This window comes from Panulirus ornatus, chromosome 33 (genome assembly GCF_036320965.1).
Source record: "Panulirus ornatus isolate Po-2019 chromosome 33, ASM3632096v1, whole genome shotgun sequence".
Classification (NCBI taxonomy): domain Eukaryota; kingdom Metazoa; phylum Arthropoda; class Malacostraca; order Decapoda; family Palinuridae; genus Panulirus; species Panulirus ornatus.
In genome coordinates, this window is record NC_092256.1 from 8,896,526 (window position 1) to 8,912,644 (window position 16,119).

The 16,119-nt window shown below is 40.2% G+C and overlaps 1 protein-coding gene across 10 annotated transcripts in view; it reads right to left on the bottom strand.

Annotated features, from left to right (window-relative positions):
- Mvl (solute carrier family member malvolio) overlaps positions 1-16,119 on the bottom strand; it is a 167,423-nt gene that overhangs the window by 116,425 nt on the left and 34,879 nt on the right. For 4 of the 10 annotated variants that reach the window (XM_071681529.1, XM_071681532.1, XM_071681526.1 and 1 more), the window contains exon 1: positions 482-596. The exons of 4 other annotated variants lie outside the window; for them this stretch is intronic. The gene's annotated coding sequence lies outside the window, so the exon portion shown is untranslated. Of the gene's footprint in view, positions 1-481; positions 597-14,031; positions 14,193-16,119 lie in introns of those variants that run through there. 2 more of the 10 variants (XM_071681530.1, XM_071681527.1) reach the window with 2 other exon arrangements.

Consider the following 16,119-nt stretch of genomic DNA (forward strand, 5'->3'; position numbering starts at 1 on the left):
GATTATCAGTATTGAAGAGAATCATAAGCCTACTCACATACGGGGCAGCCTTATTCATAAATCTATCCTTGACAAGAGCAAACCCAATCCTTACTGTATAAAAGACAGGTAGATACTGGTGGCATAGATGGCTGACTAGGAGGATGTGGCAGTGTGATGTGATGGACAGAACATAGACGTACTGCTTTGGCAGGTGGTTTCAACAGTATTTTGAACACTTTTGTCACACTGTCCTTAAATATATATAATACTTTCGTTTTCAGCATGCACTACACCTGTCTTTGGCACTTTTATGTCACTTGCTTACTGTGCATACCTCACCAGTGTCAACCATATGGTTTCAGTGGCTTTATGATAAGAACTACTTTAAGTGAGGGCAAAAGGGAAGGACAAAAGATGGATTTGGTCAAAAAAATGTGAAATATAAACAGCAAAAAACCTACAGGCTAGCTAGTACAGTGACTAAAGAATGTCTACTCACATTAAAATGGTTCAAGAGCACCTAGAGCAACACCTCTTTCTGTCGTGGACACCAGCACAATACAAATTAGAAGCAAATAATGTTGTCTGTTAAGAACATCACAGATGATAAGCTATCTTATCAGAAATTAAACTAGTGTGAAAAAGTACTAAACAAAATTATTGTTCCTATTAAATGAATGAAAATGGTTATCATTTCCTAGATTACCACACTGAGATTAAACTTCCTAGATTTTAGGTATGTGAAATCATCACTTTGCTCTCACACTGCTGATAGAAACGTTCCCATATAGGTACTTACTGATCCTAGAGATAAAAGGCATCCCTTACAATGGAGGCTTATCAGTGATTACTGAGATATACTGGACCTTTGCTTTATGAATTATTACTCCAAACAGTTCAAGGAACATTATATCATGTTTTCTTTATTGCACTTTTAACTTACTAATAGGTAAAGAAATGACAGAGGACTACATACTGAACTGCTAATATTTTGATACATAGTACAGAATCCAATCACACTATTATTCTGTGATGTTAATAAATTACCTTACAAAAAATAATTTTACTACCTGGACATATAACTACCATTATATTTTTAAATGCCATTGCCAATTTTTGTGGGGTGTTAATCTCTCAGATAAGAGGGGATTAATTAGTCCAGCTGCCAGCGTGAACCCATGTCACCTGCGTTATATCTGTTTATAAAGGAGTCCATAAAAATTTATACCTAAAAATCTAGAAATCTTGAAAATATGAACCAATGTTTAACCACTGAGTTATTACCATTTCTATTTCAAACTCTATCCCTGGGGATAGGGGAGAAAGAATACTTCCCACGTATTCCCTGCGTGTCGTAGAAGGCGACTAAAAGGGAAGGGAGCGGGGGGGCTGGAAATCCTCCCCTCTCGTTTTTTTTTTTTTTTTTTTTCCCAAAAAGACGGAACAGAGAAGGGGCCAGGTGAGGGTGTTCCCTCAAAGGCCCAGTCCTCTGTTCTTAACGCTACCTCGCTATCGCGGGAAATGGCGAATAGTATGAAAAAAAAAAAAAAAAAAAAAAAAATTTCAAACTCATTGAAAGTTCTACGGATGACAGTAGTGTACTGTAAGGTGTACTTTTTATAAAAATTGGGATATGAAAATGAGATTGGGAACATAAACTTCATTAACTAAGAAAATTTGGGATTAAGAAAATGAGACTGGGAACATAAACTTCATTAACTAAGACAATAAAGATATGTTTTGTGCAAAGGAAAAGTAAAAACAACATGCATTGACAATTACACATCAACAAACAAAGTTAAAGCAGAAACTGTTGAAATGGTAGGTTATTTTGAGAATACCATTATAATATACTATGGGATTCACTAACTTTTCTAAATGATAGGCTATTTTGAGAATATCATGATAATGTACAAAGGGTTTCACTAACTTTTCAAAGACTGAAGTCATGACTTCTTGGATGTCATAAAAGGAATTCATGATGTCACAATTTTGCCCTCAGTAGAACTGCATGTACTGCATTGCATTACAGAATGGTGCTATATGATATTAATAAGTATGACAAGTGGGTTTTGACTATGACTTTTAGATTGAAATAAAAGTTGAACACAACAAATTCTAAGAAACTTTACATAATCTTTATTCATTAGCATCATTAAGCATTTACATAACATGAAAAAAATTTTTATCCATAAAAAAATTTGCAAGCACATAGGGAAACAGTAAATAACATCACATACATCATTGCATACGTCATCCTTACTTTAGCAATCTGAAACAACTGTGATTGCACTTAAAGAGATACAGTGGCAAAAAAATCAATCATGTTTTTAAGGTGGTCTCTGATGTAAAGATACATACACTTTGCTTTTATCTGTCCCAGCATCAATCCAGATTCTCCAATGTATCTTGTGCAATGGGGGAGAAAAATTTGGGCGTATTTAGCCAATTTCTTTTATGCAAAATACACCAATATGCCTGTGTCTGAAACCCCTGCATTATACTACTCATGACAGTTGGAATTCACCTTTCAAAGCACATTAGTTTCCACCTCTTAGGATAGACTAATCTTGTAATATTTTTCCAGAGCTAGAAATACTTTAACCATGATTTGGGAGAAGTTTTTTTTCCATAAAAATCACCAATAATGAGAAGCCTAAAAGTTCACAAATCAGGTATACCAATGAGACCTATGACACTGGGCATAGGAAGCACACCACATAGGTTAAACCACTATTCAATGCATTAGCATCCAGTTGTAGTGCAGACCTGAAAAATTCAATGTATCTAATGATATAGAATGACTAAAAAGCATCAGTTTCACAAAAAGTTTGCAGGCTTCAGTGATAAAGCTTTATTTATCAATGTGCTTGTGGAAGGGGCCATAGAAGAAGTTACAAGGGCAACAGTGATAAAGTGGCATGCAGTATACCTTGTAATGGATGTCCTATTTACTGAGGCAAAACAGGGCGTGGTATGGGCAAATGGATAAATGAACATAAAGCTGCAATATCTCAATACAGGACACTGAATGCTCTTGTCCACATAGACAAGTACAATCACTTACCAAAGTAGTAAGAGGCTGAAGTAATATACAGAAATGGATAGGAAAGCCTCGGAAGTGGCCAATCACTGGAAGGGCCTCATACGATGACCCACAGTGGCTGGGGGCTTGGCATTAGTGGAATGTGGGGGGTATGGGGCTGGGTATTGTGACAGGCGACCAGTAGGTAAATGGGAGGTGGAATGCATAATGAGATGAGGAGTGACCTGCAGTCACATAAGCCTTATATGTTTATATATATCTCTGACATCAGCTCCCAACTAAAACTCTGTCAAAGGGGTAGCCATGGCAATTGCCTCCACAACTAGGAAACTCTAATGCCACTTCTTAGCCTTTAGTGCCTCACTCTTAACATGCCATTGGCAGAAGGCAACTCTAGTGCAGTGCCTGCAGAGGCTCCTAATTAATGCTGTACTTGGAACTAATGGACTCTTGCCTACCAGTGGGTATAATACAAGTGAAAAGTCACTTTCAGTGATATCTTATTGTCCTGGACAAAAATTAGTACATCAAAAAACTCACTGTAAAGGAGTTCATTCTTTCTCTGTTACTTACTGTAGCACAGCATTGAAGCTGCAGAGGCCCCTTGAGATGGAGCCCAGGGATTATATAACAATAATAATAATCCCTGCATCATATTAACTAAAAAAATGCTTCTAAAAAAGCTAGAATATAAGGGGAAGAAAGCTCAAATGCTGTCACCAATGTTTACCTTCCACATTAATCCATATAAATGTGTGCAAGGGATAGAGTGAATTTGAGTGATGTGGTACACAAAGGACAATGTACCATCAGTGGGCTGAACCAAAGAACATTAAGCAGTTGGAAGAAACCAATGAAAGGCCTTTGGGGCATGGTTATGGATAGGAAGTTCTGGTATCAGTGCACTATATATGACATGCTAGGGGGTGGGTGTGAGCAAATTAGGCCACTTCTTTGTCTGTTCCTGGGGTTACCTTGCTAATGCAAACAAGTTTCCTGTGAGGTGGGCTAGTGCCAAGAATGGATGAAGGCAAGCAAGTATGAGTATGTGCAAGTGTATATATGTATGTGTATGTATATGTGCATGCATGGGCATTTATGCATACATATGTGTACAAGAGTGGATAGGCCATTCGTCATCTGTTTCCTGGCGCTACCTTGCAGATGCGGGAAACGGCGATCAAATATGATAAGAAATAATAACAATAAAGTGAATTGGAATGATGTGGTATACCGGGGTCGACTTGCTGTCATCGGATTGAACCAGGGCATGTGAAGCGTCTGGGGTAAACCATGCAAAGTTTTGTGGGGCCTGGATGTGGAAAGGGAGCTGTGGTTTCAGTGCATTATACATGACAACTAGAGACTGAGTGTGAACGAATGGGGCCTTTGTTGTCTTTTCCTAGTGTTACCTCACGCACATGGGGGGGAGAGGGAGGTTGTTATTTCATGTGTGGTGGGGTGGCGATGGGAATGAATAAGGGCAGACAGTATGAATTATGTACATGTGTATATATGTATATGTCTGTGTGTGTATATATATGTATACGTTGAGATGTATAGGTATGTATATGTGCATGTGTGGACGTGTATGTATATACATGTATATGTGGGTGGGTTGGGCCATTCTTTCGTCTGTTTCCTTGCACTACCTCGCTAACACGGGAGACAGCAACAAAGTTTAATAAAAAAAAATTTAAAAATTATATATATATATAATGCAAATGAGTGGGAGATGTATAAAAGAAAGAGGCAGGAGGTCAAGAGAAAGGTGCAAGAGGTGAAAAAGAGGGCAAATGAGAGTTGGGGTGAGAGAATATCATTAAATTTTAGGGATGATAAAAAGATGTTTTGGAAGGAGGTAAATAAAGTGCGTAAGACAAGGGAGCAAATGGGAACTTCAGTGAAGGGGGCTAATGGGGAGGTGATAACAAGTAGTGGTGATGTGAGAAAGAGATGGTGAGTATTTTGAAGGTTTGCTGAATGTCTTTGATGATAAGAGTGGCAGATATAGGGTGTTTTGGTCGAGGTGGTGTGCAAAGTGAGAGGGTTAGGGAAAATGATTTGGTAAACAGAGAAGAGGTAGTAAAAGCTTTGCGGAAGATGAAAGCCGGCAAGGCAGCGGGTTTGGATGGTATTGCAGTGGAATTTATTAAAAAAGGGGGTGACTGTATTGTTGACTGGTTGGTAAGGTTATCTAATGTATGTATGATTCATGGTGATGTGCCTGAGGATTGGTGGAATGCTTGCATAGTGCCATTGTACAAAGGCAAGGGGGACAAGAGTGAGTGCTCAAATTACAGAGGTATAAGTTTGTTGAGTATTCCTGGTAAATTATATGGGAGGGTATTGATTCAGAGGGTGAAGGCATGTACAGAGCATCAGATTGGGGAAGAGCAGTGTGGTTTCTGGGGACTGAGTGTGAACGAGATGTGGCCTTTGTTGTCTTTTCCTGGCGCTGCCTCGTGTGCACGTGGGGGGAGGGGGTGTCATTTCGTGTGTGGCGGGGTGGCGGCAGGAATGGGTGAGGGCAGCATGTATGAATGTGTGCATGTGTATATATGTATATGTCTGTGTATGTATGTGTATGTGTACGTTGGGGTGCATAGGTGTGTATAAGTGCATGTGTGGGCATTTGCATATATACATGTGTATGTGTGTGTATGTATGTATGTATATATATATATACATATATATATATATATATATATATATATATATATATATATATATATATATATATATATATATATATATATTTTTTTTTTTTTGCTTTGTCGCTGTCTCCTGTGTTTGCGAGGTAGCGCAAGGAAACAGGCGAAAGAAATGGCCCAACCCACCCCCATACACATGTATATACATACGTCCACACACGCAAATATACACACCTACACAGCTTTCCATGGTTTACCCCAGACGCTTCACATGCCCTGATTCAATCCACTGACAGCACATCAACCCCGGTATACCACATCGATCAAATTCACTCTATTCCTTGCCCTCCTTTCACCCTCCTGCATGTTCAGGCCCCGATCACACAAAATCTTTTTCACTCCATCTTTCCACCTCCAATTTGGTCTCCCACTTCTCCTCGTTCCCTCCACCTCCGACACATATATCCTCTTGGTCAATCTTTCCTCACTCATTCTCTCCATGTGCCCAAACCATTTCAAAACACCCTCTTCTGCTCTCTCAACCACGCTCTTTTTATTTCCACACATCTCTCTTACCCTTACGTTACTTACTCGATCAAACCACCTCACACCACACATTGTCCTCAAACATCTCATTTCCAGCACATCCATCCTCCTGCGCACAACTCTATCCATAGCTCATATATATATATATATATATATATATATATATATATATATATATATATATATATATATATATCATCACTGGGGATAGAGGAGAAAGAATACTTCCCACGTATTCCCTGCGTGTCGTAGAAGGCGACTAAAAGGGGAGGGAGCGGGGGCCACATTCATTCACACTCAGTCTCTAGCTGTCATGTAACAATGCACCAAAACCACAGCTCCCTTTCCACATCCAGGCCCTACGGAACTTTCCATGGTTTACCCCAGACACTTCACATGCCCTGGTTCAATCCATTGGCAGCACGTCGACCACCAGTATACCACATCATTCCAATTCACTCTATTCCTTGCACGCCTTTCACCCTCCTGCATGTTCAGGCCCTGATCACTCAAAATCTTTTTCAGTCCATCTTTCCACCTCCAATTTGGTCTCCCACTTCTCCTGATTCCCTCTACCTCTGACACATGTGTCCTATTGGTCAATCTTTCCTCACTCATTCTCTCCATGTGACCAAACTATTTCAAAACACTCTCTTCTACTCTCTCAACCACACTCTTTTTATTACAACACATCTCTCTTACCCTAGCATTACTTACTCGATCAAACCACCTCACACCACATATTGTCCTCAAACATCTCATTTCCAGCACATCCACCTTCCTCCACACAACTCTATCTATAGCCCATGCCTCGCAACCATATAACATTATTGGAACCACTATTTCTTCAAACATACCCATTTTTGCTTTCTGAGATAATGTTCTTGACTTCCACACATTCTTCGACACTCCCAGGATTTTCGCCCCTCATTGTGATACATAATGTTTTACCTGGGATATAAACAAAATGTACTTACTAATTGTAGTTTGGAGAATCATTGAACGTTAGAATTTAAGGAAAACTTTAATTTTTGCCGAGATCACAAAATTAATTTGAAATTCATGATATAGTGAACCATAGGATGCGATCACAGTTATCATTCACTGCAAAGTGAAATTTAGAGGGAGGGAATGAATTTAAGATAGAATTCATTTTATGTAGAAGTACTTATGCCATCATTGTGTGTGACCTGTTATGACACAATGTAGATAATGAAAAAAAAATCCTTTTTGTACTTGCCAGCAAATGTAGACACACATGATATGTTAAAAAGTAAGGCAGTTTGCATACCTGTCAGATAGGAAATGCACCTGTCAGACAGGAAGATAAGGAGAGGATGCTGGTAGTCTGACTTCCAATATGATGGATATTTATCCTCGCAGACACTTCATAGATGTGTCTTTGTGGTTTGTATTTGGCCTAAGTGCAGAAAGAAGTGGTTTTCAAAAGAACAAAATCTGCAAATCTGTGAGGGATTTTGTAGTATGATGTATTTTATCAATAAAAGTAGATATAACAGTAGTGGCCATTTCAGGTAGAAGATACGCAAATTGTGTACGGTAATTTGTCTCATAGCAGTATGTATGAATATGTACATGTGTATATATATTTATGTCTGTGTATGTATATGTATGTATACGTTGACATATATAGGTATGTATATGTGCATGTGTGAGCGTTTATGTATATACATGTGTATGTGGGTGGGTTGGGCCATTCTTTCGTCTGCTTCCTTGCACTACCTTGCTGGGAGACAACGACAAAGTATAATGAAAAAAAAATAATAGCACCTTCAGTAGACAACTTTGGATGTAGGATTGCATGTCTCATAAATGATACGTAGTAAAGCTCATCAATGACAGACTACAGTACTTGATGTTCTTGTGTTTTACATTTTATGAGAATACTTAGTTCTTTTGTTTAAGACATTGATCTTGGTACACTGCCTGTATCTCTTTCTTGGAAGATATGATAGGAATATGGTTATAATAGATATGGGAGATAGCTTTTGTCTCCTTCTCTCTTGGGTAGAGAGTAATTTTATATTATTTGGAATGGTATGAAAGATAGGTTTACTCTTTAAGTGTATCACATCACCATTTCTTGTACTTATAGCAGAATGACACTTGGTAATCTTTCTTATTCATCATGTCATTACTAAGGGTTACTCAAATTGAGAGATAAGAATTAAGAATAATTGCAGTTTCTAATAAGTTTTGTGTCAAGCAAAATAAAGAGTGCTATATGTACTTATAATGTTAATGTTACTGGACTGCACCTGCAGTTGGTTACAACATGAGCAAGAAGTCACCCTTTACGAGGCTGTCGCTGGGTAGGAATACAATCTTATACAGGATCTTGCTCCTAAGGAGTCTGTCATTTCTCTACTCCTGTGTGAAATACAGCCTCAATACATCAGAAGCTCCATCAAAGGGGTCTTAGATAGAATCATAATCTTCCAAATACTCTTTTGCTCTTTCTTGAATAGCAATGTAGCTCTTGAAAGAGACGAGGAATTGGCCTCTTTTGCTCACATCTACTTTCATGCTGTCATATATTATGAACTGAAACCAAAGTACCCTATCCACAGCCATAACCCACAAACCCTTTCAATAATTCTCTTGACCACTTCATATACCTTGATTCAGACCACTTCTAACCAGTATGTCACTCTGTGTGTACCACATCACCCAACTTTCCTCTATCCCATTCATACCTCACACCCTGGTGTGTGTTCAGGCCTCAATCACTCAAAAAATTTTTCACTCCATTCTCCCATCTCGTCCTTGGTCTATCCTGTTTCCTTGTTCATTCCTTTTCTGATGTGTATAATCTCTTCTCTACTCCTTTCCATATATCCTGTGGGTTATCCCTGGGGATAGGGGAGAAAGAATACTTCCCGTGTACTCCCTGCGTGTCGTAGAAGGCGACTAAAAGGGGAGGGAGCAGGGGGCTAGAAATCCTCCCCTCTCATTTTTAATTTTCCGAAAGAAGGAACAGAGAAGGCGGCCAGGTGAGGATTTCCTTCAAAGGCCCAGTCCTCTGTTCTTAACGCTACTTCACTATATATATATTTATTTATTTATTTATTTTATTATACTTTGTCACTGTCTTCTGCATTAGCGAGGTAGCGCAAGGAAACAGACGAAAGGGCACAACCCACCCACATACACATGTACATACATAAACGTCCACACACACACATATACATACCTATGCATCTCAACGTATACATATATATACACACACAGACATATACATATATACACATGTACATAATTCATACTGTCTGCCCTTATTCATTCCCGTCGCCACCCCGCCACACACGAAATGACAACCCCCTCCCCGCATGTGAGCGAGGTAGCGCTAGAAAAAGACAACAAAGGCCACATTCATTCACACTGTCTCTAGCTGTCAGGTATAATGCACCAAAACCACATCTTCCTTTCCACATCCAGGCCCCACAAAACTTTGCATGGTTTACCCCAGACACTTCACATGCCCTGGTTCAATCCACTGACAGCACGTCGACCCCGGTATACGACATCGTTCCAATTCACTCTATTCCTTGCACGCCTTTCACCCTCCTGCAAGTTCAGGCCCAAGTTACTTAGAATCTTTTTTACTCCATCTTTCCACCTCCAATTTGGTCTCCCACTTCTCATTCCCTCCACCTCTGACACATATATCCTCTTGGTCAATCTTTTCTCACTCATTCTCTCCATGTGATCAAACCATTTCAAAACACCCTCTTCTGCTTTCTCAACCACACTCTTTTTATTACCACATATCTCTCTTACCCTTTAATTACTTACGGAGACATCACGCACCCCTGCTGCAAACCAACATTCACTGAGAACCAATCACTTTCCTCTCTTCCTACTCGTACACATGCCTTACATCCTCGATAAAAACTTCACTGCTTCTAACAACTTGCCTCCCACACCATTTATTCTTAATACCTTCCACAGAACATCTCTATCAACTCTATCATATGCCTTCTCCAGATCCATAAATGCTACATACAAATCCATTTGGTTTTCTAAGTATTTCTCACATATATTCTTCAAAGCAAACACCTGATCCACACATCCTCTACCACTTCTGAAACCACATTGCTCTTCCCCAGTCTGATGCTCAGCACATGCCTTCACCCTCTCAATCAATTTACATATATATATATATATATATATATATATATATATATATATATATATATATATATATATGCATTACACATGACAGCTAGAGACTGAGTGTGAACAAATGTGGCCTTCTTTTTCTGTTTTCCTGGTGCTAACTTGCTGAAGCCAGGGGTAGCAATGCTGTTTCCTGTGGGACAGGGTAGTCACAGGATTGGATGAAGGCAAGCAAGTTTGAATATGCACATGTGTATATATGTATATGTCTGTGTATGTTAATGTATATGCGTATATGTTCACATATGGGCGTTTATGTATATATATATATATATATATATATATTTTTTTTTTTTGCTTTGTCGCTGTCTCCCGCGTTTGCGAGGTAGCGCAAGGAAACAGACGAAAGAAATGGCCCAACCCACCCCCATACACATGTATATACATACGTCCACACACGCAAATATACATACCTACACAGCTTTCCATGGTTTACCCCAGACGCTTCACATGCCCTGATTCAATCCACTGACAGCACATCAACCCCGGTATACCACATCGATCCAATTCACTCTATTCCTTGCCCTCCTTTCACCTTCCTGCATGTTCAGGCCCCGATCACACAAAATCTTTTTCACTCCATCTTTCCACCTCCAATTTGGTCTCCCACTTCTCCTCGTTCCCTCCACCTCCGACACATATATCCTCTTGGTCAATCTTTCCTCACTCATTCTCTCCATGCGCCCAAACCATTTCAAAACACCCTCTTCTGCTCTCTCAACCACACTCTTTTTATTTCCTCACATCTCTCTTACCCTTACATTACTTACTCGATCAAACCACCTCACACCACATATTGTCTCAAACATCTCATTTCCAGCACATCCACCCTCCTGCGCACAACTCTATCCATAGCCCACTCCTCACAGCCATACAACATTGTTGGAACCACCGTTCCTTCAAACATACCCATTTTTGCTTTCCGAGATAATGTTCTCGACTTCCAAACATTCTTTAAGGCTCCCAGAATTTTCGCCCCCTCCCCCACCATATGATTCACTTCCGCTTCCATGGTTCCATCCGCTGCCAGATCCACTCCCAGATTTCTAAAACACTTTACTTCCTCCAGTTTTTCTCCATTCAAACTTACCTCCCAATTGACTTGACCCTCAACCCTACTGTACCTAATTACCTTGCTCTTATTCACATTTACTCTTAACTTTCTTCTTTCACACACTTTACCAAACTCAGTCACCAGCTTCTGCAGTTTCTCACATGAATCAGCCACCAGCGCTGTATCATATATATATATATATATATATATATATATATATATATATATATATATATATATATATATATTTTTTTTTTTTTTTTTTTTATACTTTGTCGCTGTCTCCCGCGTTTGCGAGGTAGCGCAAGGAAACAGACGAAAGAAATGGCCCAACCCCCCCCATACACATGTATATACATACGTCCACACACGCAAATATACATACCTACACAGCTTTCCATGGTTTACCCCAGACGCTTCACATGCCTTGATTCAATCCACTGACAGCACGTCAACCCCGGTATACCACATCGCTCCAATTCACTCTATTCCTTGCCCTCCTTTCACCCTCCTGCATGTTCAGGCCCCGATCACACAAAATCTTTTTCACTCCATCTTTCCACCTCCAATTTGGTCTCCCTCTTCTCCTCGTTCCCTCCACCTCCGACACATATATCCTCTTGGTCAATCTTTCCTCACTCATTCTCTCCATGTGCCCAAACCACTTCAAAACACCCTCTTCTGCTCTCTCAACTACGCTCTTTTTATTTCCACACATCTCTCTTACTCCTACGTTATTCACTCGATCAAACCACCTCACACCACACATTGTCCTCAAACATCTCATTTCCAGCACATCCATCCTCCTGCGCACAACTCTATCCATAGCCCACGCCTCGCAACCATACAACATTGTTGGAACCACTATTCCTTCAAACATACCCATTTTTGCTTTCCGAGATAATGTTCTCGACTTCCACACATTCTTCAAGGCCCCCAGAATTTTCGCCCCCTCCCCCACCCTATGATCCACTTCCGCTTCCATGGTTCCATCCGCTGCCAGATCCACTCCCAGATATCTAAAACACTTCACTTCCTCCAGTTTTTCTCCATTCAAACTCACCTCCCAATTGACTTGACCCTCATATATATATGTGTGTGTGTGTGTGTATATGCGTGGATGGGCCATTTCTTTCCTTTTCCTGGTGCTACCTTGCTGTTGTGGGAAACACAATCAAGTATAATAGGAAAAATATATTCACACACTTTTTCAGACTCAGTCACCAACTTCTCCAATTTCTCACTCGAATCAGCCACCAGTGCTGTATCATCGGTGATCAACAACTGACTCTTTTCCAAGCCCTCTCATCCCCAACATACTGCATACTCCCCCTCTCTCCAAAACTCTTGAAGTGAATACAGTAACGATAATTGGCAATGAAGTTTCTTTCAAGGTCGCCCAATTCACCCCAAGTATATATGAATGGCATTAAATATACTGAAGAGACAGGGAACAAACTCCCATACATATAGACAAGTATCGCGAATAAACTCCCATACATATAGTCAAGTATTACAAGTAGTTAACTGCCCACATTCATTTATATTCACTCTATCCTACATAAGCCAATGGTCGAGCCCCACAGGCCTAGTTGGTTGACAGGCAAGCAATAACACCAAACAATCACAGGCATGGAGGGCTAACCTAGTCAGCACCTGCGATGGGTCGGGTCTCGCTTCATCTGCTGCTGTACCACAGGTCAGCAGATGGGTCACCTGACTTCTCACGGGCAGTGACTATGTTAAGGCTGTCCAAGTGAGGTCGGGGACACTCCTACCAGGCCTAAAAGAGACCAACCTGATATCTCTGGCCTCTGTGATACTTGTCACAAGCACGGTACAATTGGGCATATCGCACAGGTATGCCCACAAACACCATGGGGGGCTGGTGAAAAGGCACGATAATATCAATGCATTTTTAGCTGGATGGTTGAGGCAAAAAAGGTTATGAGATGATCTGCGAGCCTCATATTCCTGCTGCAGGGTCCTTTTGGAAGCCAGACATCATGGCTTCCAGAGGGTCAGAGACTTGCATCATAGATACGCAAGTCTCCGGAGTTTGCTTCACGCTCTCGGCTGCACACCATCACAAATGCAGCTATTAAGGCACCTCGGAAGTCCTTGAGGGTTTTCGGGAACTAACCGGCAAACACACCATGCATGTGACATCTGTCACAACGGTAATGGTAAGGTACCCAACCAACATTCGTACTGCCTATGTCTCATCTTCTACCTTTGCTATCTACAGTCTGATCTGTTGTATTCCTCTTCTTAATATGTACATCTTCGACTAGCAACCCCTTCCTTCACGATCAACATGGAAATACCCCCTTATCTTATAAATGGTTGCACTTTCAGTAGTTAGTTTTTAGCACCTTCATTAATAATTTACAATAAAAAAAATAGCTTTAAATGAAGGTTGGATGTGTTTTTGGGTTCAGGTGGTTGGTTTTAGGGTTGACAGACTCAGGCAGGACCTGCCTAGTATGGGCCAATATTTCTCGTGTAGTGTCCTCACTTCTTATGTTCTTAATTCTGAGATAGCTCACCTGTGAAACACTTGTATATCGTTGATATGTCTTGTACTTTAAACCTTTCACGAAGCAAAACGGAAATTAATAAGCTGCTTTCACTTTACATTTCTTTTCCTGTTACCCATTCACTCGCTGCTGAGGTCATACAGCTGTGTTTACAAAACAGCCCATATATTGTGTTCGTATACGTCACACATCGTCAAGACCTTTTCTAAAATATCATCTCCCGTACTCTCAAGATCGCTTACAATACAAAACTCAAGAAAGTTATCCTAATTATGTTTTACTTTTTAAAAATATTGTGTTATTTTTATATGATAACACTGGTGGTAAAATTATGGTTAACATGGATTCTTCATCGCGTATTCGGACAGAGTTTGTACTCGCGAGTCGCTTAGAAACCGATCCGGGAAATCCTGAGATGATTGAGCCAACAGTACTTCAAAGTTCCATCAAAGATGATTATAATTCTAATAACAATATGAATACCGCCAATAATAGTAGTAGCAGTAATAATGATAATAATAACCACCAAGAATGAGTATCCCCAATATGGTGGTATTCTTAAATTATCGATTACTGTACTGTACGATATCTAGCACTCAAACTTCGACAAGAATGTCATAAGAGAAAAACCAAGTGTTTCAATGCAAAGCGCAGACATCCTGCCAAAATAATTAAATAGAAGAAATGAATAGAACAAGAGCCTTAGAAAATTTATTAGTAATGCTTTTCGAAAGCAGACGCCCTTTATTAAGAGTGAACAGAAAATTGGTGAATTGTGTGACTACATTGGCTTACGTAGGGGAGAGTAAATGTAAATGAATATATAGTTATTTACTTGCGATACTTTTCTATATATACGGGAGTTTATTCCCTGTCTCTTCAATATATTTCATGCCGTTCACATTTATTTAGGGTGAATTGAGTGACCTTGAGAGAAACAACGTCACGCCAATTACCGTTATTGTTTCCACGTTGAATGTCGTCAACTCCTGAGACTGAAGTCTCCAGTCACAACCCCTGTGTAACAAAACCGACCCACTGCACCAATCGCAATTAATTCTTTGGGAGATTTCTCTTGAAATGTATCTTCCTCCACTTTCTTATTGCGTCTCACCATCGCATCTGCATTCTTCCTCTTCTGTTTGAACCTAGAACTAACCACTGTGTATTTTCTTGATCATCCATTCATTCTGATTAATTTCACCTTACTGTACAGAGGTGGCCATAGGCTATTGAAAGTATTAGTAAAATTAATGATAATAGGGACTCGAAAATTTCATTAACTTGCGAACTCAGCCACCATGTTAGCTAGATTAAAGTTAGATTATCATATTTCGCTTTCTTTTATTTGTCGAATTTCCGAAATATGCAATACCTTTATCAGGGCCATAAGACATTCCGGTGTCCAGTATGTGACTGTGACATTCTGACACAACACCAACATGATATACATGTCTCGGAAACTCGAATAATATCGGGTCTGGGGGGGTTAGTTGAGGGCCAGGCAGTGCACCAGTACTATGATGGTTATCAAGCTACTATATAGTTCAGGTTGCTAGGTTGCTGCTTCTACTTACTGCTTTGCATACACGTGGGTTGCTGGTCATCAGTTTACCAACACACACTCTCCCCATCACATTCATAAAACATGACTCACACGTAACTCGTGTGAGTTTATTATCAACTTTTGAAGTTTCCCTCTGTGAGCACAACGCGCCGGCCTTTTCCTTCTAGCAAAGTCTGGGCAGTGGTTCGCCTTTGTCCGTCCGTCCGGCTGTTGGTTTATGCATCCCAATATTGTTTACACGATATCTCCAGACTTGAGGATTGGATGCGAGCCAAACTTGTGCCATATATGGTACGTACACACCTCTACAAGTGAGGATTGGATGCGAGCCAAACTTGTGCCACATATGGTACGTACACACCTCTACAAGTGAGGATTGGATGCGAGCCAAAGTTGTGCCATATATGGTACGTACACACCTCTACAAGTGAGGATTGGATGCGAGCCAAACTTGTACCACATATGGTACGTACATACCTCTACAAGTGAGGATTGGATGCGAGCCAAACTTGTGCCATATATGGTACGTA